The sequence below is a fragment of the Lissotriton vulgaris genome, chromosome 7 (genome assembly GCF_964263255.1).
Source record: "Lissotriton vulgaris chromosome 7, aLisVul1.2, whole genome shotgun sequence".
Lineage (NCBI taxonomy): Eukaryota > Metazoa > Chordata > Amphibia > Caudata > Salamandridae > Lissotriton > Lissotriton vulgaris.
Window position 1 is genome coordinate 654,684,300 of NC_141695.1, and position 27,014 is coordinate 654,711,313.

The following is a 27,014-nucleotide window of genomic DNA, read 5'->3' on the forward strand; positions in this document are numbered from 1 at the left end:
TTAAGTTCATTCTGTGAATCGGGCCCAGTGTGTTTGGCTTCTACCCAATGTCTGGCTAATAACGAGTTTGTGTTCTGGGTCCTAATGCGGCTTTTATGCTCTACTATAGGTGTTTTGATTTTCCTGCTTGTTCTACCCACATACACTAGCCCGCACAGGCATTTAATAGTATACACTACTCCTTCAGTGGTGCAGTCCGCATTATGTCTGAGTTTTATGTTTTGACCTGTGTGTAGATGCGTAAACTGATTTCCGGTAATGACGTTGCCACATTGGCCACAGTTATAACATTTCATCATACCCTTTTCCCTGAGTTTGTTGGTGGTCTTGGATGGTTTCAAAAATTCACGGAGATTCTTAGTCCTTGTGTGCGCAAACAGTAGAGTGCAATGAAACACTTGAGCAAAGTCAGGTTCATTCTCTATTAGTTCCCATTGGTCTCTGATGATGGTTTTAATGTGAGACGCTTGAACCGAGTTCTTAAGGACGTATACTTCACGTTTCAAAGGGATTTTGATTTGAGATGTTAAGAGTTCCTCACGCGCTTTTTGTGATGTGATATGAGCCGCTTCCCCTAGTATGTCATCTGGATAACCACGATCCTTGTATTCCTGAGTTTGCTGTAGAATCAGTTCTTGACATTGATTGGTATTAGATGTGATTTTCTTGGTGCGCATCATTTGAGAAATGGGAAGATGTCTTTTTAAACTGTATGGATGTGCACTTTTAACCAGAAGGGAAACTCACTGGATAAAGACTTTAGGTACGGTTACTCCAGGCGGTCTTAATGACCATTATGAATTACTGTGTTTTCTATAATAGTGTAATATCAGCATGTAGATTGTACGGGAGTACGCTGGGATCCCCTTTCGTCCTGTCCCTCACTTTCTGACCCTTTATCTGATCACTGTTAAACCTCTTGCACATTTTCACAAAACTTAGATTCACCTCCTTTTTCTATTCGAGGGTGCCTTTACCTTTGAGGTATGACACATTATATATTTTTTTCAGGTCATAATCTTGTTTTCCCTGGGAGTTCGACATTTACAGCTTTTTCATTCACTCATACTGGTGTCATCGCTATCGTGCGGCGTCTGTTATTGTATTGGACCTGTGAGTTTGATTACGTTTTACCTTTCTCACTTTTTTGCTGTTCGGTGAGTCATTTGCCTTTAGGATAGTCTTTAGTTTTGTTACTCTTTTGTATAACTAACTTGTCAGTTCCGCACCACGTGATCCGTAGGGCGGACTCCGGTCAGGTTTTCACGAGTGTTTGTCGGCGTTCGGGTACAGAGGTATGTTACGGGCGTTCTGTCCGTTTTGTAACAGTCCAATTTGTAATATTCCCATTTGGTTACCGTATGCATAGTTGATTCTTAGAATCCTCTGACTCTTTTTCAGAAATATTGACTTGGGAGCATAGCACCATCTCCCGATATGGGTAAGCTGCATATCTGTTTTTAGATAGGAGCACTAAAACACGCTTATAGCTCGTTGAACTTAGCCCCTTGCTCTGTTTCTCGTTTACTTCAGGGTATCAGGACTCGAAATCTTCAGACCTTCACACTGTGTCTGTGGTGGTTTATAGACACGCGCTTTATCTGCGCCATTACTTAGTAAGTAGTTTCAGAAGCGGTTATTTCTTCTCATTGAGCAGCTTGCCTATCTATAAAGGTTGTCACTCTAATTTCACACACGACGGCTTGTTTTCTTTCTTTTGCACTTTTCACCTTCTTTTTTTGGTTTGACAAATACCACCCTATTTTTCAATTAACCACGTTGTTCTGTGGGTGCACGTACGTCTACTTGGCACAGGGGCAGTTGTGCTTCAAACACTGAGCCTATCACCTTTCATCACATGATGGTATTTTCCCAGCGGCACTCCCTAGCCATTTATTTTTTAACATGTAATCTATGATGGACTTGAATACAGATTTTTTCTGTTGCTGTTTTGTAGATCCTGAAAAGATTTCACCATTGAACGTCGACTTTGCAAGACTGTATTTTACAAATCCTTAATTTTTATATCCCCTGACGAAGGGTTACTCTTAAACCCGAAATGCATTGGGATTTTGGATATGAACTATGATTATTTTGATGTTATTTTCAATTAATGATGAAATGTAAATTGATTATGTGATTTATGAACATCTTATGTTTACATAGAAACTTGCGTGTGATAATAATTACAGTGCATAATTTGTACTTACCAGTTTTATTTCCTCTTTACAAACACTTTATGGTATGAGACTAAATGTATTCGCAATACTAGTATATAACAAAAACGACTAATGTGTGTTTACACTCATAAAGGCTGATTGCCCTACAGCTTTGCCTCTATTAGCTCAGGGTTTTCCTTGGGCTCATATTTACAGACTTCACATCTGGCCATGGACTGGGCATTGTATTTTACTGCATGACTTTGTCCTGTCATGTACATATTTTGATTCATTAGTCCACACATGCTTTCTAAACATTGAAATGGTCCTTGCTGATTGAGCTACATGGCAATGCACTGATCAGTTTGTGCTGTGCATGGTTGTGCCCAGTCTTTATTGTGTATGTCCATTGGTGTGTGACTCGTTGGTCGCTGTGACAGTTTGCTTTGCTTACCTGTGTGCACACTGTGCGTGTCAAGCGGGTCGGTGTGCATATTTTTGCTTTGAGAGGGCTGGTGAGCATTTCATTTGTGACAAATGTGTGGGTGCACGTACAGGCTACCTATCTGTTAGGTGAAGGGGAACAATGCAATGGCTTCTAACTACTTCTGGATGGGAGGGAGTGCGCCATACTGCTGGGGTGTGGGACAAGGGGCATGGTGGGAGAAGTAGCGCAGGCCTCCCTCTCCCAAACAGAACTCACAAGGAAAATGGGTACCCACCTGTTAGATGAAGGTGAACAATGCAATGGCTTCCAACTGCTTCTGGGTAGGAGGGAGTGCTCCATCCTGCTGGAGTGTGGGGCAGGGAGCATGGTGGGAGTAGTGGTACAGGCCTCCCTCCCCCAAACAGACCTCACAAGGAAGATGGCTACCTACCTGTTAGTTTGATGAGGGTGATGTAATGGCTGAAAAACGCTTGGTGGTGGGGTGGTGGAGGGGTTCATCTTGATGATGATGTGGGACAGGCGGCATGGTGGAAGTAGTGGTACAGACCTTCCTCCCCCAAACAGACCTCCCAGGCAAGAAGGCTACCTACCTGTTAGGTGAAGGTGAGCAATGCAATGGCTTCAAACTGCTTCTGGGTGGTGTGGGGGAGTGCTCCATCCTGCTGGGATGTGGGACAGGCGGCAAGGTGGGAATAGTAGTACAGGCTGCCTGTGTTCATGGCCTCATGGTAATATTGACAGCTAGGTTTAGGGTAAATGGGAGTGGGTGAAGGTTGGATCTGTGAGACAGATTTTTGTAGGTGTGTGGTGCAGATGGATGGGATTTGGCTTGGGTTTTGTGGGTTTTTGGTTGTGCAAGAAAGTACATATCAGTGTGTTGTTTAACATTTCTTTGTACTTACCAGCCTCCACTCCCCTGGGTACTCCTGGGAGACTCTCAGGATGCAGTATGGCAAGTACCTTCTCCTCCCATGGTGTGAATGTTTTCGGTTGGATGGGAGGGCCACTGCCAGTCCTGTTAGCCAGCTCCCAGTTCTTGCTCCTCCTCTCTTTGACAACTGTTGGACTTGGCCCGCAGGGCAGGTTCACCCCTAGACTTTTTGCCTTATGTGTGACCCTGTGTCAGTGATTTTTTGGGTCCCTGCGCACTTTCCCCTGAGTCCCAGAGTGAAAGTGCGTGCGTGTAGTATGGCTGGCCTGCCCTCCCATAGGAATGCATGGGGAATGTGTGTGTCCCTGGTAGTTACTGATGCGTGGGGAGTGCAGGCTCGAGTTTAGTATGTGTAAACTCGTGAGAGTGAATGCTGCAAGATGGTGTCTGCGGCATGTTTGTGTCTAGAAGGGAAGTGCTACTTCTGGACATTGAGATATATGTGCACTGAGGGTGCTGGAGCGTGATTGGCTGGAGCTGGCTGGCATGCCAGGCTCCAGGAAGTCTGGATGGGACTGCCCGGTGGTGAGTGGGAGATTAGCATGAGTGATGTGTGGGAGGAGTGTACCTGTGTCCTGGATGGGCTGGGTTTTCCCCACACAATGCTGGCTCTGCCCCCCTGTGGTGTGTCTAACGACCCTAGCCTCCCCAGTGAAAGAAATGGGTGGTTGGGCCATCAAGAGTGCTCCAGAACCAGCTGCGACTGGTTTTCCCCCCCCACCCTGCACCCTGAAACAAAGGATTTGTCAGTATAAGAAGGGGCTGTGTCCCCACTGAAAATGTTCTACTTTTGGATCCTGCCAGAGGGGGCTTTTGCTGCTGCTGGGGCCAGGAGGACCGCCACTTGGGGAGTCTCCCTGCCTGGAGACCCAGTGTGCTGGCTCTGGCCCAGCCTTGCCCCCCTGCCTGCCTCCAGCCCCTGCTGGAGCCCTGTCCTGTCCTCCAGTGCTGGGGAGCACTGAGGACTTCTTGCCTGCAGCCTGAGAGCGCTGTTCTCTGCCCTTCAGCGCTGGGAGCGCTGAAATCGCCTGCCTAGCGCTTGGAAAGTGCTGGATTTCGGCCATAGCGCTGTGAGCGCTGTATTCTGTCCTGGAGGTGCTTGGGAGCGCCTGCCCTTCGTTACTAGCGCTGCTAGCGCTGGGTGTGCACAGCCGGTGCCCACCCGGCATCTGACTGCCCCGTGTGGCGAGTTGGCGGCGCGGGTGCCACCCCGCTCATTGCCGCTTGTATTGTGCCCAGGTCCGTTGTGTTGTTGATCCACGAGGGAGCCCACTCCTCGGATCATAGGAGCCCGCCTGCCTGCCTACGAAGCGAGCCGCCACGCTGCCCGCGGCGACCCGGAAGTGGTTGGGGGTCCGCCCAATCCTAGCGCGGCCCAGGAGAGGCCGACCGGAAGTCCCACCTCTATAGCTGAGCCGGGAGGAGAGAAGCTGCCGGCCGGAACCCCGAGGCTCCCCGAGTGGAGAGGAGAGCCCCGGGACCAGCGGGAGAGACCCGCCTCCGCTGGAGACCAGCCGGTGAGTGTGGCCGTTCTGGAGGGAGGGGCGCCGGGACACATTGTCGGTGTCCGCCCCCCCCCCATACCCCCTCGGCAGCGCGACCTCGCGCCCTCGTGTTTAGAGCCTGAGAGAGGCTCTGGGGGCATTTCCTGCTGGCGAGCCTTGCGAGGCTCGATTGCCGGCACCCCTGCCTGACGAGCCTGAGAGAGGCTCCAGCCTGCATTGTTGACGAGCCCAGAGAGGCTCTTGCAGGGCATTTGTCTTTGCTCCGGGTCCCCAAAGCGAGGGACCCCACAGCCCAGCGAGGCTGCACCTTTTGTTGCTGGAGCCCTGAGAGGCTCAGCAGCACCCTTATTTGTTTAAGAGCCTGAGAGAGGTTCACCAGTGCCACAGTGGTGGTTCTTTGAGCCCAGAGAGGCTCCAACGTTGCCCTAACTTTCCCTGCACCAGTTGCCCAGCACTTTGTGGGCAACTGCTACGTTTAGGCCCTGACATTGGGACACAGGGACTGTCACAGGTGGTGACTGATCTAAGTTTTGCGCAATTGTTATTGATTTTACACCTCTGAATGTTAATGCATCATGTGTTTTGTTTTTACACCCCTACAGGTAGTGTGACATGTAGGTGGTTGTTTTCTCCCTAGTACAGGTGGTGCTAGGGAGGTCCTGTTACCAGTGATTACTGGTTGTATGCTCTACTTTTATATTTTGTGCTACAGTAATTGCTTCTAAAAGTGCTGATACCCTTGACAGTGGTCCAGGTGGCCCTGTCCTGTACAAATATCCCTTGTAAATTCCGCCCGTGCCTGTTGGCACAGTGTAACAAGATGTGTGTTTTATCGGATGTATATTTATTATAATACAAAGGCTATTTTTACATATAACCTTGTGTGGAGTTTTCCTTTATGGTGGGCCTTTGGTTGTTGTTGCTGGGGTGCGTGCGCAAATACTTAACTTACATCGCCTCCAAGTTTAGCCTTGACTGCTCGCGCCACGTTACCTAGAGGGCGAGTAGGGGTTATCTTGGCGTGTAACTCCCTTGCCCTGACTTTAGAAATGGCGATCCCTGACTGACCTCGACGCGAGTCTTGGCCGGCCAGGGTCCCGTTTCTAACATTGGCGGCAAGCGGTGAGGATAAGAATTTGTGTTTGCGTTGTACCACAGTGGCAACAGGCCACTACAAAGCTCTGCATTTTAGATAACCACATTTTGGGGATTATTGTGTTTTTGGTGAAGTTCCATTATTGCTTCTCCTGAAGAGTGTCATTTGATAATTGTGTTCAGTACATTTGTCCCCCGCCCTGCTTCCAGAGTTTGGTACCTGTGTCACGTGTGGTCAGGTTGAGAAGTCAGGGTTGGTAGAAACTGCCTTACCGATCCGAGGGGAGGGTGTGTGTGGATGAATGGTGTGTTTCCCTGGACGCATGAGTGAGTTCTTTTTTTAAGGAGAGTGGAAGTTTTGGAATTGTGTACTTTTACTTCAGATTGCTAGGTCCCTTGTGTTGCACGTGTCTGTGAGCATCCTGTCAAGATGGAATCTCCTTTTAACCTGTGTGGCCTGTCTAAGTACAGTGTGCATGAGTTGGTACGGTTATGTAAGGAGAGAGACATCCCAGTGAGTGAGTCAGACACCCAGTCCAAGCTTAGGGATAACATGATCCTGTGGCAGAAGAGTGACTGGGAGCGTGAGCACAGTGAGAGGGAGAGGGCCCGGACCGCACACCATGAGGGTGGTGGGTCTGAGGGGAGCCCTGAAGAGTCTGATGTGGAGAGTGAGTTTGACAGTGAATGGGCGCCAGCAGAGAGCGAGTACCCCTAGATAGGGAGTCCCTTGCTGGGTCCCGTGTCAGATGTAGCCCCCCATCCCTTTCCCTGTCCCCAGAAGAGTGGGTGGATAGGAGAGAAGAGAGGGAGCACCAGCTGGCCATGAAGAAGCTCAGGTTAGAGCATGCCTGGAAGATGGCGCAGCTGGGTGTGAATGAGCGCATTGCAGAGGCTGAGAGGGCCTTGGCCAGGGAGAAGATAGCCCTAGAGTGTAGGTTATCCCCTGCCCGCAGTCCTAATTTTCTGGATCACCCAGGGAGGGTGGAGTCCAGTGGTGGCAGCTTTTTAAGTGTTGGTGTTGACAGTCCCACTCCCAGTTCCCAGAGTATGGTTCCTGTTTCTCCAGAGGAGGAGAAAAGGTTGAAATTCAGAGGCAGTAGGAAACTGCCTCACCAGTCGTGGGAGGAATTTGAGGAGGACTGTTGTGGAGCCCTGTGTGATTGGGTACAGGAGCCCACGAAATGTGATTGGTACATATTGTTCGATATGTTTCTCAGAGAGCAGTTGCTCAGTTGTTGTTCCCCAGGGTTGCGGCAACACCTGTTGGGGTGTGGATTGTTTGAACCATGGGAGCTTGCAATGGAAGCAGACCGCTGGGAGAGGGCCAGAGGTTCTGTACAGTCATTGGAGAGTGAGTCCAACAGCAGTGGTACAGGGAGCTTCCAGCCTAGCGTGGTGGAAGAGGCTCAGTGTAGCCCAGCTAGGTCCCAGTATAGTGAGAAGGGTGGAGGGGCTGACTGCCTGGCTCAGTGGAGCAGGAGTCAGTGGGTGGCTGAGAGCACCCAGAGGCCCGAAGCCCTGTCTCAGAACTTGGGTGGTTTCTTGAGGGAACACCAGGTTAGGGACCTAGGCTGTCCTGTTAGTACACTTGAGGAGGATCTCCTAGTGTCCAGGGAACCTGGAGCGTCTGTAACTAGAGCTCCAGGGGTTCCAGTGTCCGGCAGTGTCGCTCCAGTTGGGAGGGCACAGAAGTCCGAAGCGAGGAGTGATTGGGGGATGAGTTTCCCAGTGGATGCACCAGTGGACCAGAGACTAGCCAGTTGGGCTAGATCTTCTTGGGTGGACCCGGGTGGCGCCACTTCTGGTCTGGGGGATCTTTGCACACTGTCAGGTGGACAGGAGGCGGGAGATCTGCGCCAGACAGACATTCACACGACACATGGGTCATGTGTCAGCCTCAGGGGGATTGCGTGTGAGTCCCCAGAAGTCCTGGAGTGCCAGGCAATTATTCCACCAAAGGTTTTAGACCGGAGGTTGGGAGGCCAGGTTCAGGTTCGGCCTGACCTGAAGGGTAGGACGACTGTAACCAGTATCCTGACCGGTTCTTCCAGAGGAACTTCTCCAGTTGGGAGAGGGCAGACCTCTGGAAGGGGGTGCAGAGGGTGGGAAAGCCCACCTCCGACCCCGGTGCAACCTGAGGGGTTAAACCCTAGGTTGGAATGGCGTTCTAGGTGTCCCCCTCACACGGGGAGGAGGAACCCTAAAAGAAGAGGTAGGGGGAGGAGAGCCTTCCCTGAGACTCCTGGTCCGCCTGAGGTTGTAGACCAAAGGCTGGTGAACCAGTGGCAGTCTAGTCCTGTCTTGCAGACAGGGAGAGTGGAGAATGGACACTATGTGCCAGGGGTTACTACCCCCCGCTCTGCGAATTGGCAAGGACCGGTGGCACCTGGGTGGCCCAGGGCCTGGTCCTGGCCGCGGACAGCTGAGGAGAACCAGTGGGGTACCCCAGTTGGTCCTTACAGTAGCTTTAGAAGGAACCCTAGGGGTTCACCGTGGCATAGAACAGGAGGGTGTCCCGGCAGTGGCGGGCCTGCGTCCGTGTTCTATCGCCCCAAGCAGGGAAGTCCATCACGGTGGTGATTGTTCTCCCCTGCGTTTTGGCTGGAAGGGGGTTGTGTTGGACTTGGCCCGCAGGGCAGGTTCACCCCTAGACTTTTTGCCTTATGTGTGACCCTGTGTCAGTGATTTTTTGGGTCCCTGCGCACTTTCCCCTGAGTCCCAGAGTGAAAGTGCGTGTGTGTAGTATGGCTGGCCTGCCCTCCCATAGGAATGCATGGGGAATGTGTGTGTCCCTGGTAGTTCCTGATGCGTGGGGAGTGCAGGCTCGAGTTTAGTATGTGTAAACTCGTGAGAGTGAATGCTGCAAGATGGTGACTGCGGCATGTTTGTGTCTAGAAGGGAAGTGCTACTTCTGGACATTGAGATATGTGTGCAGTGAGGGTGCTGGAGCGTGATTGGCTGGAGCTGGTTGGCATGCCAGGCTCCAGGAAGTCTGGATGGGACTGCCCGGTGGTGAGTGGGAGATTAGCATGAGTGATGTGTGGGAGGAGTGTACCTGTGTCCTGGATGAGCTGGGTTTTCCCCACACAATGCTGGCTCCGCCCCCCTGTGGTGTGTCTAACGACCCTAGCCTCCCCAGTGAAAGAAATGGGTGGTTGGGCCATCAAGAGTGCTCCAGAACCAGCTGCGACTGGTTTTCCCCCCACCCTGCACCCTGAAACAAAGGATTTGTCAGTATAAGAAGGGGCTGTGTCCCCACTGAAAATGTTCTACTTTTGGATCCTGCCAGAGGGGGCTTTTGCTGCTGCTGGGGCCAGGAGGACCGCCACTTGGGGAGTCTCCCTGCCTGGAGACCCAGTGTGCTGGCTCTGGCCCAGCCTTGCCCCCCTGCCTGCCTCCAGCCCCTGCTGGAGCCCTGTCCTGTCCTCCAGTGCTGGGGAGCACTGAGGACTTCTTGCCTGCAGCCTGAGAGCGCTGTTCTCTGCCCTTCAGCGCTGGGAGCGCTGAAATCGCCTGCCTAGCGCTTGGAAAGTGCTGGATTTCGGCCATAGCGCTGTGAGCGCTGTATTCTGTCCTGGAGGCGCTTGGGAGCGCCTGCCCTTCGTTACTAGCGCTGCTAGCGCTGGGTGTGCACAGCCGGTGCCCACCCGGCATCTGACTGCCCCGTGTGGCGAGTTGGCGGCGCGGGTGCCACCCCGCTCATTGCCGCTTGTATTGTGCCCAGGTCCGTTGTGTTGTTGATCCACGAGGGAGCCCACTCCTCGGATCATAGGAGCCCGCCTGCCTGCCTACGAAGCGAGCCGCCGCGATGCCCGCGGCGACCCGGAAGTGGTTGGGGGTCCGCCCAATCCTAGCGCGGCCCAGGAGAGGCCGACCGGAAGTCCCGCCTCTATAGCTGAGCCGGGAGGAGAGAAGCTGCCGGCCGGATCCCCGAGGCTCCCCGAGTGGAGAGGAGAGCCCCGGGACCAGCGGGAGAGACCCGCCTCCGCTGGAGACCAGCCGGTGAGTGTGGCCGTTCTGGAGGGAGGGGCGCCGGGACACATTGTCGGTGTCCGCCCCCCCCCCCCCCCATGCCCCCTCGGCAGCGCGACCTCGCGCCCTCGTGTTTAGAGCCTGAGAGAGGCTCTGGGGGCATTTCCTGCTGGCGAGCCTTGCGAGGCTTGATTGCCGGCACCCCTGCCTGACGAGCCTGAGAGAGGCTCCAGCCTGCATTGTTGACGAGCCCAGAGAGGCTCTTGCAGGGCATTTGTCTTTGCTCTGGGTCCCCAAAGCGAGGGACCCCACAGCCCAGCGAGGCTGCACCTTTTGTTGCTGGAGCCCTGAGAGGCTCAGCAGCACCCTTATTTGTTTAAGAGCCTGAGAGAGGTTCACCAGTGCCACAGTGGTGGTTCTTTGAGCCCAGAGAGGCTCCAACGTTGCCCTAACTTTCCCTGCACCAGTTGCCCAGCACTTTGTGGGCAACTGCTACGTTTAGGCCCTGACATTGGGACACAAGGACTGTCACAGGTGGTGACTGATCTAAGTTTTTTCGCAATTGTTATTGATTTTACACCTGTGAATGTTAATGCATCATGTGTTTTGTTTTTTACACCCCTACAGGTAGTGTGACATGTAGGTGGTTGTTTTCTCCCTAGTACAGGTGGTGCTAGGGAGGTCCTGTTACCAGTGATTACTGGTTGTATGCTCTACTTTTATATTTTGTGCTACAGTAATTGCTTCTAAAAGTGCTGATACCCTTGACAGTGGTCCAGGTGGCCCTGTCCTGTACAAATATCCCTTGTAAATTCCGCCCGTGCCTGTTGGCACAGTGTAACAAGATGTGTGTTTTATCGGATGTATATTTATTATAATACAAAGGCTATTTTTACATATAACCTTGTGTGGAGTTTTCCTTTGTGGTGGGCCTTTGGTTGTTGTTGCTGGGGTGCGTGCGCAAATACTTAACTTACATCGCCTCCAAGTTTAGCCTTGACTGCTCGCGCCACGTTACCTAGAGGGCGAGTAGGGGTTATCTTGGCGTGTAACTCCCTTGCCCTGACTTTAGAAATGGCGATCCCTGACTGACCTCGACGCGAGTCTTGGCCGGCCAGGGTCCCGTTTCTAACAACAACCCTCCTCAGATTATGCCACCGCTTCATTATCTCCTTTTTGGATCGCGGGGTGGTCCCTACTGCATTGACCCTTTGTACTAATCTCTCCCACATTTGTGTCCTTGTGGCTAATGGTGTCTGTTGAACCAGGCTACCAAACAGTTGTGGTTCCACTCTGACTATCTCATTACCATGACTGTCAACTCACTCTCTTTGAATTGGGGGATTTTTTGTGAGGACATGGTGTGTGGTGTTCTCAGTGTGGGTGCAGGCGTGTGGGTGGTGGGTCTGATGTTGGTGTGTGAGGTATGACCACTGTGCCTCTCGAGGCCGGGTCACCCCCTTGCTCCCTCGCCTGCTGTCCCTGCTGCCAGACAGCCTCCTTGCCAGCCTCCTGCCTGCCGCCACAGACACCGTCGCCCCCCCAGCACCCCCGAGCGGCCCAGCCACAGCTGAGCCGCCCGTCGCCACTTTTTCCCGCCGCTGGCCCCCTGCGGCCCCGCCTATCACCGGCCCATCAGCCCAGCCGCTTGCCCAGCCCAGCAGACCTGCCCTCCCGTCCCCCTTCTTATGACGCCCCCTGAGCGACCGCGCAGCGGACGCGCGCAGCGGACGCGCGCAGCGGGAGGACCGATTGAGCGCCGATGGTGCGCCAAAGGTAAGCCCGTCTGCGCCCGTCCACGTCTGGACCGCGCCCAGTGCCAGGACCCCTGGCCCCTGAAGACCCCAGCCCACCCGCCGGACGTACGACACAGCCACCCTCAACGCACTCAACACCGGCCGAATCCCGGGATGCTACCGAGCCACCCCGAGACGAACCCACGGACCCTTCAGCTGTCGCGCCTGCAAGTTCTCCTGCATCCGGACCTGCCCCGCACCAGCACCCGCCAAGTCGAACACCAGCAGCAACCACCTCAAGTGCATCCTACTCAACACCCGCTCCGTCCACAGACACACCATCGAACTCTGGAACCTCTTCGACACCACAGCTCCTGACGTCGCCTTCCTCACGGAAACCTGGATGAACGACTCCTCAGCGCCCGACATCACCATCGCCATCCCAGAGGGCTACAAGATCACCCAAAGAGACCGAGGCAACCAGACTGGAGGAGGCATTGCCATCATCTACAGGGACACCATCCGCATCACGACCAACACCGACGACACCCTGACAACCGCCGAACACCTGCACTTCCAGATCCACACGGACCCCAAAACCACCCTCAGAGGCACCCTCATCTACCGACCCCCGGGACCACGCACACAATTCAGCGAAGACATCGCCGACTTCACAAGCCCGCATGCCCTCCCATCCGCTGACTAGATCCTCCTGGGGGACATCAACTTCCACCTGGAGAACAACAACGACCGCAACACCACCACCCTGCTTGACAACCTCGCCAACCTCGGACTCAAGCAGCTGGTGACCACACCCACCCACCTCGCCAGACACACACTCGACGCTGTCTTCTCATCCAGCAAGGTCATCGTTTCAGCCATGCCACCGGACTCCACTGGACGGACCACAGCTGCGTCCACTTCACTTTCAGAAGATCCACGATCCACCACCACCAGCAACAGGTTGCTCGAAGAAGCTGGAACAAGATCACAGCTGACCAGCTCACCGCTTCCCTGAGCCAGCACCCTCCCGCCAGCTCAGCGAACCCCAGCCAGGCCGCTGACAACCTCACGAAGTGGATCAGCAACTGCGCAGACGACCTCGCCCCACTGAGGACCCCGCCTAGCAGACCCGGCAGCAAGAAGGCCCCATGGTTCACCGACGAACTCAAGAGCTCCAAGAAGAACTGCCGAGCCCTCGAGAAAGCCTGGAGAAGGGAGCCAACACCGGACAACATGACTGCCCTCAAGCTCGCCACCCGGAAACACCACCAACTCATCCGCACCACCAAGAAAACTGCATTCAAGGAACGACTGGACAACAACGCACACAACAGCAAAGAACTCTTCAATATTGTCAAAGAGCTCTCCAACCCCAACGCCGGAAACAACGACATCACCCCGTCGCAAGACCTCTGCAACTCCCTCGCCTCCTACTTCCACAACAAGATCGCTGACATACACAACAGCTTCAGCCCACAAACAACGCTCCCAATGACCGCACCAACGCCCCCCACCACCACCCTCAGCGCCTGGACCCATATCAACACAGAAGACACCATCCGCACGATGAACTCTATCCACTCCGGATCTCCGACCGTCCCCTGCCCCCACCACGTCTTCAACAAGGCCGACGCTGTCATCGCACCCCACCTGCAGGACATCATCAACACCTCCTTCGACACCGCCACCTTCCCTGAGAGCTGGAAGCAAGCCGAGCTCAGCGCCCTAATGAAGAAACCAACAGCGGACCCCACCGAACTCAAGAATTACCGCCCCATCTCGCTCCTCCCGTTCCCAGCCAAAGTCATCAAGAAGACCGTCAACAAGCAGCTGGCCGCCTTCCTCGAGACAAATGGATCCCTCGACCCCTCACAGTCTGGCTTCCGAGCCAACCACAGCACCGAGACCGCCCTCATCGCTGCCACCGATGACATCCGACCCCTGCTGGACAACGGTGAAACAGCGGCCCTCATCCTCCTAGACCTCTCCGCGGCGTTCGACACTGTCTGCCACCGCACCCTAGTGCAGCGCCTCAGCAACATCAGAATCCAGGAGAAGGCACTGGAGTGGATCATCTCCTTCCTCACTGGAAGGACACAGAGAGTCCGCCTACCACCTTTCAGATCTGCAGCCAAGGAAGTCATCTGCGGCGTTCCTCAGGGCTCCTCGTTTAGCCCCACCCTCTTCAACGTCTACATGAGCCCCCTTGCGGCCATCGCACGCCAACACAACCTCAACATCATCTCCTACGCCGACGACACCCAGCTGATCCTCTCCCTGACCAACGACCCCACCGCCGCCAGAAACAACCTCCACGAAGGGATGAAAGCCGTGGCTGAGTCGATGATGACCAGCCGCCTGAAACTGAACTCAGACAAGACGGAAGTCCTCATCCTGGGCTCCTCGCCCTCCGCCTGGGACGACTCCTGGTGGCCCCCCACCCTGGGCACCGCACCCAAACCGACAGACCATGCACGCAACCTGGGCTTCATCCTGGACTCCTCCCTCTCCATGACCAGACAAGTCAACGCCGTCTCCGCGTCCTGTTTTAACATCCTGCGCATGCTACGGAAGATCTTCCGGTGGATCCCCACCGAGACCAGGAAGACGGTCACCCAGGCCCTCGTCACCAGCCGACTGGACTACGGCAACGCCCTCTACGCCGGAACAACCGCCAAGCTCCAGAAGAGACTCCAGCGGATCCAGAACACCTCAGCCAGACTCATCCTCGACATCCCCCGACGCAGCCACATCTCTGGACATCTGAGAGACCTGCACTGGCTCCCCGTCAACAAGAGAATCACCTTCTGTCTCCTCACCCACGCACACAAAGCCCTACACGACCAAGGCCCGAGCTACCTCAACAACCGCCTCAACTTCTACGCTCCCAAACGCCACCTCCGATCGACCAACCACGCCCTCGCCGCCGTCCCCCGCATCCGAAGAGCGACAACAGGAGGAAGGTCCTTCTCCTACCTGGCCGCCAAGACCTGGAACACCCTCCCGACCGACCTTCGCCTGACCCAGGACCACCTCTCCTTCAGGAAGAAACTCAAGACCTGGCTGTTCGAGCAGTAGTGGCTCCCCCCCCCCACCCCCCCCCCAAGCGCCTTGAGACCCTCCGGGTAAGTAGTACGCTCTATAAATGCCTTGATTGATTGATTGATTGATTGATTGATTGATTGATTGTTATGTGCTGGGGGCTTGTTGGTGCTGGTGTGGTGGTGGTAGTGTTGAGTGTGCTGTGTTCTTTTTCCTCTCCTCTCTGTTCTTGTGGATGCCCTTCTCTTCTGGAGTGTTGCAAAGGATTGTGTCAGGGAAGGAGCTGGTTTTATACTCAGCTATGTGGTTGTGTCCAAACGGGTTTTGCTGTCATGTGTGTTGTCCTGGGAATTATATGTTTCTGTTTGGCATCTATTTGTTTCAATGGGATGTGTTTGGTGTATTTGGGAGCCATGGCTACTTTGTTTTGTTCATTGTTTGGCATTATTGTGGGGTTTTTGCATCATCTGCCATGTTTTCTATGGTTCGTCCACTGCTTTGGCTATGCTGCCGCTCTTCCACTGGCTCTCCCATTCACTCCAGTGTGCGACTGCGGCAGTCGGAGACAGCGGATTGTACCACGGTGGCCTCGGGAATATCCTAATTTCCAGTGCGGTGTCTTCGCTATGCTTGCAGCGAGTTGTGGATTTTCCGCCTTGTTTCCGACCATCACGGTTGGATTTTGGACTTCCCTGCCCATGACGGGCGGTTATTATTTGCCCGCTACCGCCGCGGGCAAATCATTTTTTGGCGGTTGATCCTAATTGGACCGCCGGTTTATTCACGGTCCAGGCGGACAGTTGTTTTCCACTTCAAGGGCGGTCTGGGTGGTTTTCGGACCGCCATTCTAATGGGCCCCTAAGTATTCTGCCTTGTTGGGTGAAGAAGCCATGTATACTGTAACTACTGTTCTCACTTGCTATCAATGCATGACTACGTTCATTTTATCATTGTGTTCACTTTGAGGTTGCCGAATGGAGTATATGTCTAATGACAATACTTGGGCATTGTATGTATCTTATACTTCATAGTAGACATGTTCCATGAAGGGTAGGATTGAGTGATATAGTTCTAAAATGTCTTCTGTGTTTGGATGCTCCTTATGAAAGTGCAGACTCACCACTAAGCTGCTAACATTTGACTGTTAATATCTACACCAATAAAACTTCTTGGAATATTTATGAAGTGATATATAGAACCCAAACAATTAAATTACAGTCTCCCTGCACAGCTTGCTGCACAGTTAGCACCAACTACTGAAACATGCTCTGGATTAAATTTAGCATAGAATCATAAAATCATCCTTGAAAGCCATTATGAAATGTCATGAATGAAACACCCTTCTGACCTTTCTAAACTTTACAGAAGCTTCACTCTCTTGGTAGTTTTGTGAAGTTTATTCTCTGAGGACTTATCAGTCTTTCACTGCAGTTTTTTTGTGTGACTCAGCACAATGTCAGACTGTCATTCATGATTAACTTGTTTTGTTGGCTTCTCCTCTTGGAAAGGGCTCTGCGAGTTGTAAAAGAGTTCATCCCTGCTTCCAACTGCAAAGTGCACAAGGTGGTATTCTATTTCAGAAGAAAGTTATCCAGTGACCTTAAGAAGTATAGTTTAATAGCATCATCCAGATGGATGACTCTTGTTCCATAGCACTCAGCAAGAAAGAATGCTTTGCAAACAGGAAGCCATCAAAATGTAATTTATGATTGTTTATATCTGCAAACCAAGAGCCTAAACAATGGTGTTAGGGCCTAATACAAGGAAGGAAATGGGCTCACCGTTCAACAGCTTCGTGTTAAAAAAGTCCTTTATTTTGATGTTGTAGGTCCGTCACAGGCTTCGGCCTCGTACTTCTAAACTGCCACACCATTGATAGTTAAGCCCCTGTACAAACCATCGACCAGCAAGCTAGATGTAACCATCAAGCGTTTAATCTCTTTGGGGCAGATTTACTAGCCTCTTGCAAAACTTTTGCGCTGATGAAGCGTCAATTTTGTGACGCAGCAGCGGTATAAAAAATGCAGACAATTTACAATGTTGTAAATCCCTCTATCACATTAATCTGAGTATGGTATAAGGTATGCCGGGTGGGTGTTCCCACGCAGGAAAGCCTTGTAGAAGTGGCACAGTGAAATCTACAAGATATCACTGCGCCACTTCTAGGATTCCCCTGCTTCAAAACCTTACCCCTGCTTGAAGCAGGCATAAGGAGTGATGCAGTACAGTGATTATAGGCCTTCCCTTTTATTGCTGGATTTGCGTCCTGCTTGTGACACAACACCAGCAAATGCATGACTATTGAGCCAACAGATGCATCAGAATTTCTGACGCATCTGTCAATCCTTGCGCCATGGTACGCATATTGTAAATACGGCACATCCATGGTGGTGCAAGGGTATTGCAGGCTGGCCCAGGGAAACTGATGCATCTCTACAGATGTGTCAGTTTCTTGTAAATCTGCCCCTTTGTTTTTGTCTCTTCTTTCTCCATCGGGTGGGAAGCGGTGATCAATAGCACAGTCTTTTGCAGCGGAAAAACCCTACATGACATTCTATTGATCCTCATAGGATGATTTGCTAAATGCTGTGATATACTCAAGGTCAGTAGCCGGTGCTGTACCTGCTACATCACTATCAACTCATGGACTGCCGTGGACTCCGAAGCAGGTACAAAACTACACAAATACTACACACAACACATGGGCTGACACAGGGTCCAAATCCACACCTGACACCCTGCTGGGGGCAGTAACACATTCACAAGGGCACCCACACATGACCCACCTGCCACCAAAGTCACCCCTATGCATCCTGGACACACATCTACCGCGATCTTGCAGCAATGTCCCGGTCACGTCACCGTAGTGGTCATTACAAGGGGGTACATGCGCACAATGCAGAAGGCACGGCCAGTCAAAGGAATGAACAGGGCACAAAGACCCCAGGGACACACCTCCGTGCACCATACATCAGCACACCCCATGAAGAGACAGGCCATGTGCCCGTCCTGTGCACTCCCATGCACAACAACAAAACAGGTAAATCTACACCCTGCACCAAACAACAAACATCTAGAGAGACAGCCACTGTAGGAGTGGCTGCACAGGAACGCACAACACACGGCACAGTGCCAGTGAAACAAACACACCACAACACCACCACACATGGAAACAAACACGAGTACAAGCACCAAATGAACACATACAAGGAACAAACATACAAATGGACACACAGCCATCATAGTCACACATACATACCACACATTGACACACATTCACACAAAATTCCAACAGCACTGGAGCACAACAAAGCAGCAAGCCAAAGTGGGATGTACACAAATGGAAGTCCAAGGAGACACACAACAAGAATGTGCACATCACATGCAAGACAAGGAGCACAGAACACCCCCCTCAGACCATCAAACCACACATGGCTGGTACAGTCAGTGAAGTCAAACCACAGGCACCACAGTGCAACAACACGGGGAGACAGCAAGGCATACCAGGTAAAAGCACAATGAAGAAAGGAAGGCCTGGAAGTCTAATTGGGAACAGCCACACGTGCATACAACCACCTCACAGTAGTACACCACCAGCACAACACACAGGCAGCCTCCATTCACTCAGCGCTTACAACCGCGTTACTGCACTGTTCGCGCTGTTCTAATAGCGAAAGCTTTTAAATGTTGTAATTGAATCTGTTTTTTAACACGTTCAGTGTGGGGTAATCAGACACAGTTTTGTGATTTTCTGCATTTACCTGTCAGTTAGTCTCTCTCCTACTCCCGCCCCGGTCCGCCGCGTCCAATCATGGACGTTTGATGCGGAGGGCGAGGAGGAGCCTTGCACATCCGGGCTCAGGGAGCAGAGGTCAGCGCTCTAGCGACCCCTCCCTCCAGCATAAATGTGTTTGGGCCAGCGACCGCGCAGCGGACGCGTGCAGCGGGCGCGCCGGAAGCGCGCCGAAGTCGAGCCAAAGTCCAGCCCGTCTGCGCCCGTCCGCGGCCGGACGGGGCGCGGGGCCACAGACCCTGGTATTCTGACTCAAACCACCATAAGGTATGGCAGACATGCTTTGCTTGCACTACAACCTGACACGCCTGCCGCTTGCAAACATACCTTGCTTGCCCAGTCGCTAACTAAATGCATGAGGTGCAGTTTTGAACCCATCCTTCAAGACCCAGCTATCAGCACGGGTTCTACCATCAAAGCAGCATTACTAAATTGTAGATCTCTACGCAAACACGCTCTAGAAATCTACCATCTACTTGAGGACCAAAATCTTAACATACTTTTCCTGACCGAAACCTGGCTAGATGATCACTCGGACCCGGACATTATCCAGGCCATGCCCAACGGCTATTCCCTATCTAGATTGGATAGGAAGGACGGCAGAGGAGGCGGCATTGCCATAGCCACGAAAGCTCCTCTAGTCTGTTCCCTAGCACACATACAGGTTGATCACAGTGAAGCCGGTTCCTTCACAATCAACACTGGTCCTAACCATTCCATTTCAGGGATTCTGATATATCGACCACCTGGTAGATTGTATGATTTTACATCCACCCTAATGGAGGCTATAACTCATCTAGCACTAAGGAAATCCAGACTATTAGTGCTAGGGGATCTCAACACTCATTTTGAAGATCACTCAGATAAAGACGCTGCTGATATTCGAATGGAACTGCACTCGGTTCAGCTCGATTTAAAAAATAAAGAACCTTCTCATCAATTAGGACACCTACTAGATCCCATTTTTGGAAATTGGCAGGGAGTGTATACCTCTGATCCTATACCCGTACCCTGGTCGGATCATTATATCATTCCCATCACAGTCCAACTTGACAGAACAGAGCATTTTCGTCATCAATCCCTGCGATACAAACGCAGGAAATGGAAGAATTTCTCTTTAGATTCTTTCATTCAAATCGCCCTAGACGAAGGCCCTCCTAAAGGGGTCGACTGTGAGGCAGCTAATAAGAATTTAAATAATATCGTCACTAAGGCCCTGGACATCACAGCCCCCAGACGCACCCTGTCCAATGCCAGGAGGTCAAAAAAAGCTGCTCCTTGGTTTGGCCAAGAACTGCAGACCTTGAAATCGGCATGTAAGAAACTTGAGAGAGCCTGGCACCAGAACTTCTGTGCAGACACTAAAATGCAATATAAAACAGCACAGAGAGAATACTATAAATCAGTACGTCTGGCCAAAGCAGAACACTATCACACCCGTATCATGGAAGCAGGCAATTCCTCTAGGGAACTGTTTCAGATATATAAAGAAATATCCATAGTGGATGTGACTTCCCCCGCTCAAAATGATTCCGTGGAATCTTGTAATAATATTGCACAATACTTCGCAGGTAAAATCAACAAAATCTATACTAGCTTCTCCAAACAGATAGAGCCGGCCGTGGACTTCACTGAAAATGACAACCTTGTAAATACACCTGAATGTCTTAAATCTTTTGTAGTTCCCTCTTATGAAGTCCTGTCTAAATTGTGCAACAAGATCAAATCGGGATCTCCTCGGGACCCGGCGCCCCCGAAAATCTTAGCTGAAGCCTTTTCTGTATTAGAACCTCACCTCAGGCACTTACTACAAATCTCCTTTACCACCTCCTGCCTTCCCGAGGAATGGAAACAGGCAATAGTGTTACCCATCAAGAAAAAAACGAATATCAGCCAAGACATAATGGATAACCTACGACCAATATCCTTGCTACCCTATGTGGCCAAGTTAGCGGAGAAAATCGCTAATAATCAACTTATGGAACATCTTGAGACCCATAATGTCTTCCATAAATCCCAGTCGGGTTTCAGATCTGGCTTCTCGACGGAGACTGCTCTCCTGAGGGCCACTGAATCCTTACGAGAGGGAGCAGATGAGGGAATGACCATGGCCCTCATCATGCTCGATCTCAGTGCCGCATTTGACACTGTAGCACACTCCATCTTGCTACAGTGTCTAAACAAAGCCGGAGTTACCAACAAGGCACTGGGATGGCTGAAATCCTTCTTGATTAACAGGAGCTTCCAAGTTCAAAGAGGGACTTTCCTCTCAGACAGGGTGATGCTTGAACAGGGGGTCCCTCAGGGCTCTGCCCTGAGTCCCACCCTGTTTAATCTCTACATGGCCCCACTGGCAGAGGTGGTGCAATCGTTCGGCGTGGAGCTTGTCTCCTACGCCGACGACACGCAACTTCTCATATCTCTGACCCAGGCTCCATCTATGGAAGCTGATAACTTTAATGCCTGCATGACCAAACTGGCCACTTGGATGACTGAGCATTGTCTGAAACTTAATGGGACAAAAACGGAGGTCCTCATTATTGGAGGCAATGAGGTCAAATGGACGGCAGAGTGGTGGCCCAGTTGCCTGGGACCTCTGCCCTCTCCCACACGAGAGGCAAAGAATCTAGGCGTATGGGTTGACAATAAGCTGTCCTTTGATAGCCACATAAAAAAAACTGTAGGCAAATGTTTTGGGGTGATGAAAACGCTCAATCGCACCCTTGACCTGCTACCTATCAACTCCAGGCGTACCATGACGCAGGCACTGATAACGTCCCGGATAGATTACGGCAATGTGCTGCTCATGGGTACATCGGAGAAAAACATTAAAAAACTACAGGTTTTACAAAATTCGGCAGCACGCCTGGTGTTAAGGCTTCCCCGCCGAGCCCCTTCACGCCCCTCTCTAGCAGCCCTCCACTGGTTACCTATCAGTAAGAGGATTGTCTTTAAAGCCATGCTCTGGTGCCATAAGATAATTCATCACAGAGCACCGGCCTATTTGTCGGGTCTGGTATCTGTGTATGAACCCAACAGATCTCTCAGATCCAAAGGAATGGGTCTGCTTAGAACTGCCTGCCCCAAAAAAGCTAGAATGGGAGGCAGATCATTCAGCACCTTAGCGGCTAAGCACTGGAACCTCCTGCCTCTGGATATCAGGCTGGAGAGTAATGAATCCTCTTTTAGAAAGAAGTTGAAAACCTGCCTCTTTACAGTGTGAATGGTCTATCTCTCTACTTTATACTCTTTCTCCACAGCGCGGGGACACGCCGGGAGGCGTCACCAGGCGCTTTACAAACTCCTTTAAACTAAACTAAACAGGGCCCATATACATCACTGACAAACACCAGGAGGAATGTACACACATACCCCCCTAACAGCAGCACACAACACCAGAGCCACACACACTGAAGGCTGCCAATGTTGCCAGTCCATATACACTGAAACAAACACACACCCTGGGTGTGCCCACAAACATCACACACAGGGATGTCACAGCAAATATCAGCATAAAAACATCACACAAACACATAACCCAAATGAAACACACACAGAATCACAACAAAGACAGACATACCATGTCAGCCAAACTATGGCAAGGCAATAGGAGCACAGACACAGCAGGAGTACACAACCTCATCACTCAGGAACAAAGCACACACACCATACCACAATTCACACAGGGAGTGCCCCTTCACAGAACAACACAGTCACATCAAACCAACTACAGATGCACAGGCAAATAAAATGAACAAACACTGCAGGACAGCAGGGGATGCACATCAGGCAATGTCAAGGCCACATACACACAGCACTGTACGCACAACAAGCAGTTTGTGCACACCAAGCATACCAGTCACTCACAGACATGAGTGACACAACACCAACCCATACAGCGCAAATCAGCACAGTACAAACACAACAGCACACCCAGAAAGTGAAGCAACAACTCAGCCGACACACATACATCCAGCACAACCACAACAGATGCACAGATCTGGGACACAATGGTGGAATCAACTTGAACATAGCACTGGCCAGCACACACAGCTGAACTGCAGATGAGCAACCATGATTGACAAAGAGCACAAGAACACCACAAAGAAACAATTAGGGAAAGAACCTGAGAGGTACATAGTTCCCGCCCAAAGAAATGCACCACACAGCACAATGTCACAAATGAAGTGATGAGGAGGCACACACACACACAAACCAAGGGGACAGATGAAATCCAAGTGAAGTGAAGATTTCTGCACGCCATTAGTGGACATGGCAGGAATGCACAAAACACAATCAGAGGGAGTCCGGGCCAACAAAGAGTAGGCACAGGAAGCACACATAGTGGATGGCATTACACCACACACACCATGCCATACAGGAGGATAAAAGGTACCATGTGCCTGCAATGCATGAGAAGCACAACCACAATTGCAGTGTGAAGCAGCAGGTCTGCACAGTCTACACAATCAGAAACAAGACACATGGAAGATCAAACAAACACAACACTGATGTGCCAGTCACAGGTGACTAAAACAAGAAGTAGGAGTCAGACAGAACAGAATGGGCATACCAACACACTTCACACCTCTTGACAACCCAAGAGCACACATCTCATGTAGGCTCTGGGACCTGGATGATGGGCCATCACAAGATGACCATATCCATACACAGCTGGGCACACATAACGGAATAACAGACATACATGATGACATTGCCCAGCCTGCATGTAAACCTGTGCACAGAGTCACACTCTGTGCTGACAGTGTCCCCGAAGTGACATGTGAACAATGTAGCCAACAATTGTAAACCCTGAAGATGGTACCTGCATCACAGGTTAAATTGACACCACAGATGCCACAAGTATCAGTGTCATAAAGAACTGAAGTCCCTGTCACCCCTGTGAAAAAAGAGTAGGCAAACAAAGAACTTGGCAATGTTGAAGTACCACTTAGAGCATGGGGCACAGCTAAACATATGCTCACACAAAAATAACGTTATTCAGTAAAGACACTGACAAAACAGACAACAGGAGTAACTGTCTTTATTCATATGTTGCATAAATAGGCACCAACAGTAGAGAAGAGAAGGCACAAAATGCACAGCACATCCATAGGAATCTGCACAGGCAAGGGCAAGACAGCAAGGCCAGTGGCCAGTCAAGGGTGCAGAGTGAGTACATGAGAATCTGCACAGGCAAGGGCGAGCCAGCAAGGCCAGTGGCCAGTATAGGGAGCACAGCAGATCCATGAGAATCTGCACAGGCAAGACCAGAACAGCAGTAAATGACAAGACCAGTGGGCAGGGCAAAGTGCAGAGTGAGTACATGAGAGGCTGTACAGGGAAAAGTCCAACACAGCAGAGCAATAGGGCCAGTGTCCATGCCAAAGTGCACAGCGAGTACATGAGAGGCTGCACAGGGAAGAGTCCAACACAGCAGAGCAACAGGGCCCATATCCACGGCAAAGTGCACAGCGAGTACATGAGAGGCTGCACAGGGAAGCAACACAGCAGAGCAACAGGGCCAGTGTCCAGGGAAAAGTGGACAGCGAGTACATGAGAGGTTGCACAGGGAAGAGTCCAACACAGCAGAGCAACAGGGCCAGTGTCCATGGCAATGTGCACAGCGATCACATGAGTGGCTGCACAGGGAAGAGTCCAACACAGCAGAGCAAGAGGGCCAGTGTCCAGGACAAAATACACAGTGAGTACATGAGATGCTGCACAGGGAAGGGTCCAACACAGCAGAGCAACAGGGCCAGTGTCCAGGGCAAAGTACACAGCAAGTACATGAGAGGCTACACAGGGAAGAGTCCAACGTAGCAGAGCAACAGGGCAAGTGTCCAGGGCAAAGTACACAGCGAATACATGAGAGGCTGCACAGGGAAGGGTCCAACACAGCAGAGCAACAGGGACAGTGGGCATGGCAAAGTGCACAGCGAGCACATGAGAGGCTGCACAGGGAAGGGCAAGACAGCAAGGGCAGTGGCTAGTCCTGGGAGCATAGCAGATCCATTAGAATCTGCACAGGCAAGACCAGAACAGCAGTGAATGACAAGGCCAGTGGGCATGGCAAAGTGCAGAGCGAGTACAAGAGAATCTGCACAGGCAAGGGCAGAACAGGAAGGCCAGTGGGCATGGCAAAGTGAAGAGCGAGTGCATGAGAATCTGCACAGGCAAGGGCAGAACAGGAAGGCCAGTGGGCATGGCAAAGTGCAGAGCAAGTACATGAGAATCTGCACAGGGAGTGTGTGCGACTGTACCCTTCCATGGGCAGCAACACAGTCAGGGGGGTAACAATGAGCAGAACAGGCCCACCTGTGACAGAGACAGGTGTGTGAGTGTGGTACTGCAAATCTGGACCCCGCTGTTTTACAGATATCGAGGTCCAACACTTGTGTCATAAAATATCGTCGTACCATGACGAATTTGGTATCTACGAACTGGTAATGATCAGGACATTATCCCTATGTATTTGCGTCACGATTGAGTGATGCTAACACCCTTAAATCGTAGTTTCCGTCCCGAACCCTCGGACTCCATTTTGTAAACGGCATCCATCTTATGGCTTGCCCTCATATAAGTCAATTGATTAAAGCCGAGCTTGATCTAAAAGGACACGTCCTCTGTAGCTGACTTCCCCATGACCTGGCCGAAGCTGCCTCCACTGCCTCCAGCCAAGCCTGTTTGGGCAGCTCCTCGCCCAGTGGCCGAGCAAGATATCATCAAGGCACAACATGTCATAAACCATCCACTACATACAGACCCTGTTTCCCATACACATACACCTGTCCATGATTCTTGTTTACAACCCGTTTTATGATGGGAGGGTGCCCGACTTTATTGGTGTTTCATCGATATCTGATGGGAGTTCTGGATCTGGCGGGGTAATCCATCACCAACTGGACATCTAAAGTATGTGCTGACCAGCATGACTTCGCTCTTTGTATTATTGTGGAAATATTTGTATAGCCATATCATAAACTCAAGAATTCTTGCCTACAGCTATTATTTATGTATATAAGGAGAAGGCTGGTTCTGTAAAAACGAACAGTCTCCTGAGAACTTACGGCCCGTGTTGTCGTACTTCTAGGACGCATGTTACTTGGTTGCAGCCAATAAAACTCGATCACTGACTTCAACTAGAAGACTCTGTGTTTCTGTAAGTCCAGAACAGGGAGAACTCAGAGGTCTTCGGGTGTGATCCCCTGGCACCACCGGGTCTCTAAAAACCCGGCACCTCAGTTGGCGCCCTACTCGAGGCGATATCAAGTGGTGACGGTCTAAGCCAGATGTTCGTGAGGAGCTTCGTGTGAAAATTCCGGAGGACGGCCAGCCACTTCAGCGACCCCTGCATGTCGACATGGTTCCGAAGGTCTTTGCTGCGAGGTTCCCCGCGTCCCGACGGCTACGAAGGACTGCTGCCCTGACTATCGCCCTGTTTTGGACCCAGTGATCCTTGGTAGAGCGAAACGATAGACGAGTCTTCTAGTGACGTCACCGATCTTCAATATTCAGTTAAGTATAAGTGGAGCGTCTCCCAGTTCTTAGTTTGGTTCTTAGTTTGGTTCTTAGTTTTGGTATCCCAGAGATACGGTTTGTATTGGTACTTGCAAGCACCAAAACCGAGGGGTTCGTGTATTCACGAAAATATCGTAATTAGATAATCCCTTGAAGTTTGAAGCTAGACTAGTGAGCGAAGATGCCTGGTCTCAGCAGACTTGGAAACTTGTTTTGTCTTGGTTGTAGTAAGGACTCCCGATTAGAGGATTCGTGTTCGGTTCCTCCGATTGGAACTCCAACATATGAGTTTTATATAAAGCATGGAGTAGGTCCTATCACGTATAACGAGGTATGGATGAAATACACCCGCAAGGATGGTGTTTTAAAATGGCCCCAACATGGTAGTTTTGACTCAGAAATATTAGACAACCTCGAGGTCAAATTGTTCAAGAAGAAAGCCCGGCCGGCGATGTTTGACTCTTTTCGCTTATGGCGCAAAGAAGCCAAACAGAAAGAAATGAAATTAGCAAAGAAAAACAAAAGAGGTATGTCGATGGTACAAGCTGCCATCGCATACAGGGATAATGAGGAAGAGGAGGAAAGTGAGCAAATGCTCAGAAGCAAGAAACTAGCAATAGATAAATGCTACCCGATGTTACCACATGGGGGACAAGACTCAAAGGGAACACCTGAGAAAGATCCATTAATGTCCCATTTATTGAACTCACCACCCCCATATACATCAAGTGTTGTTGGACCCCCGAGACGTATTGTTATACCGCGCCCTAGCGCACGAAAAGCAGCTCTTGCACAAGCACCAGCTC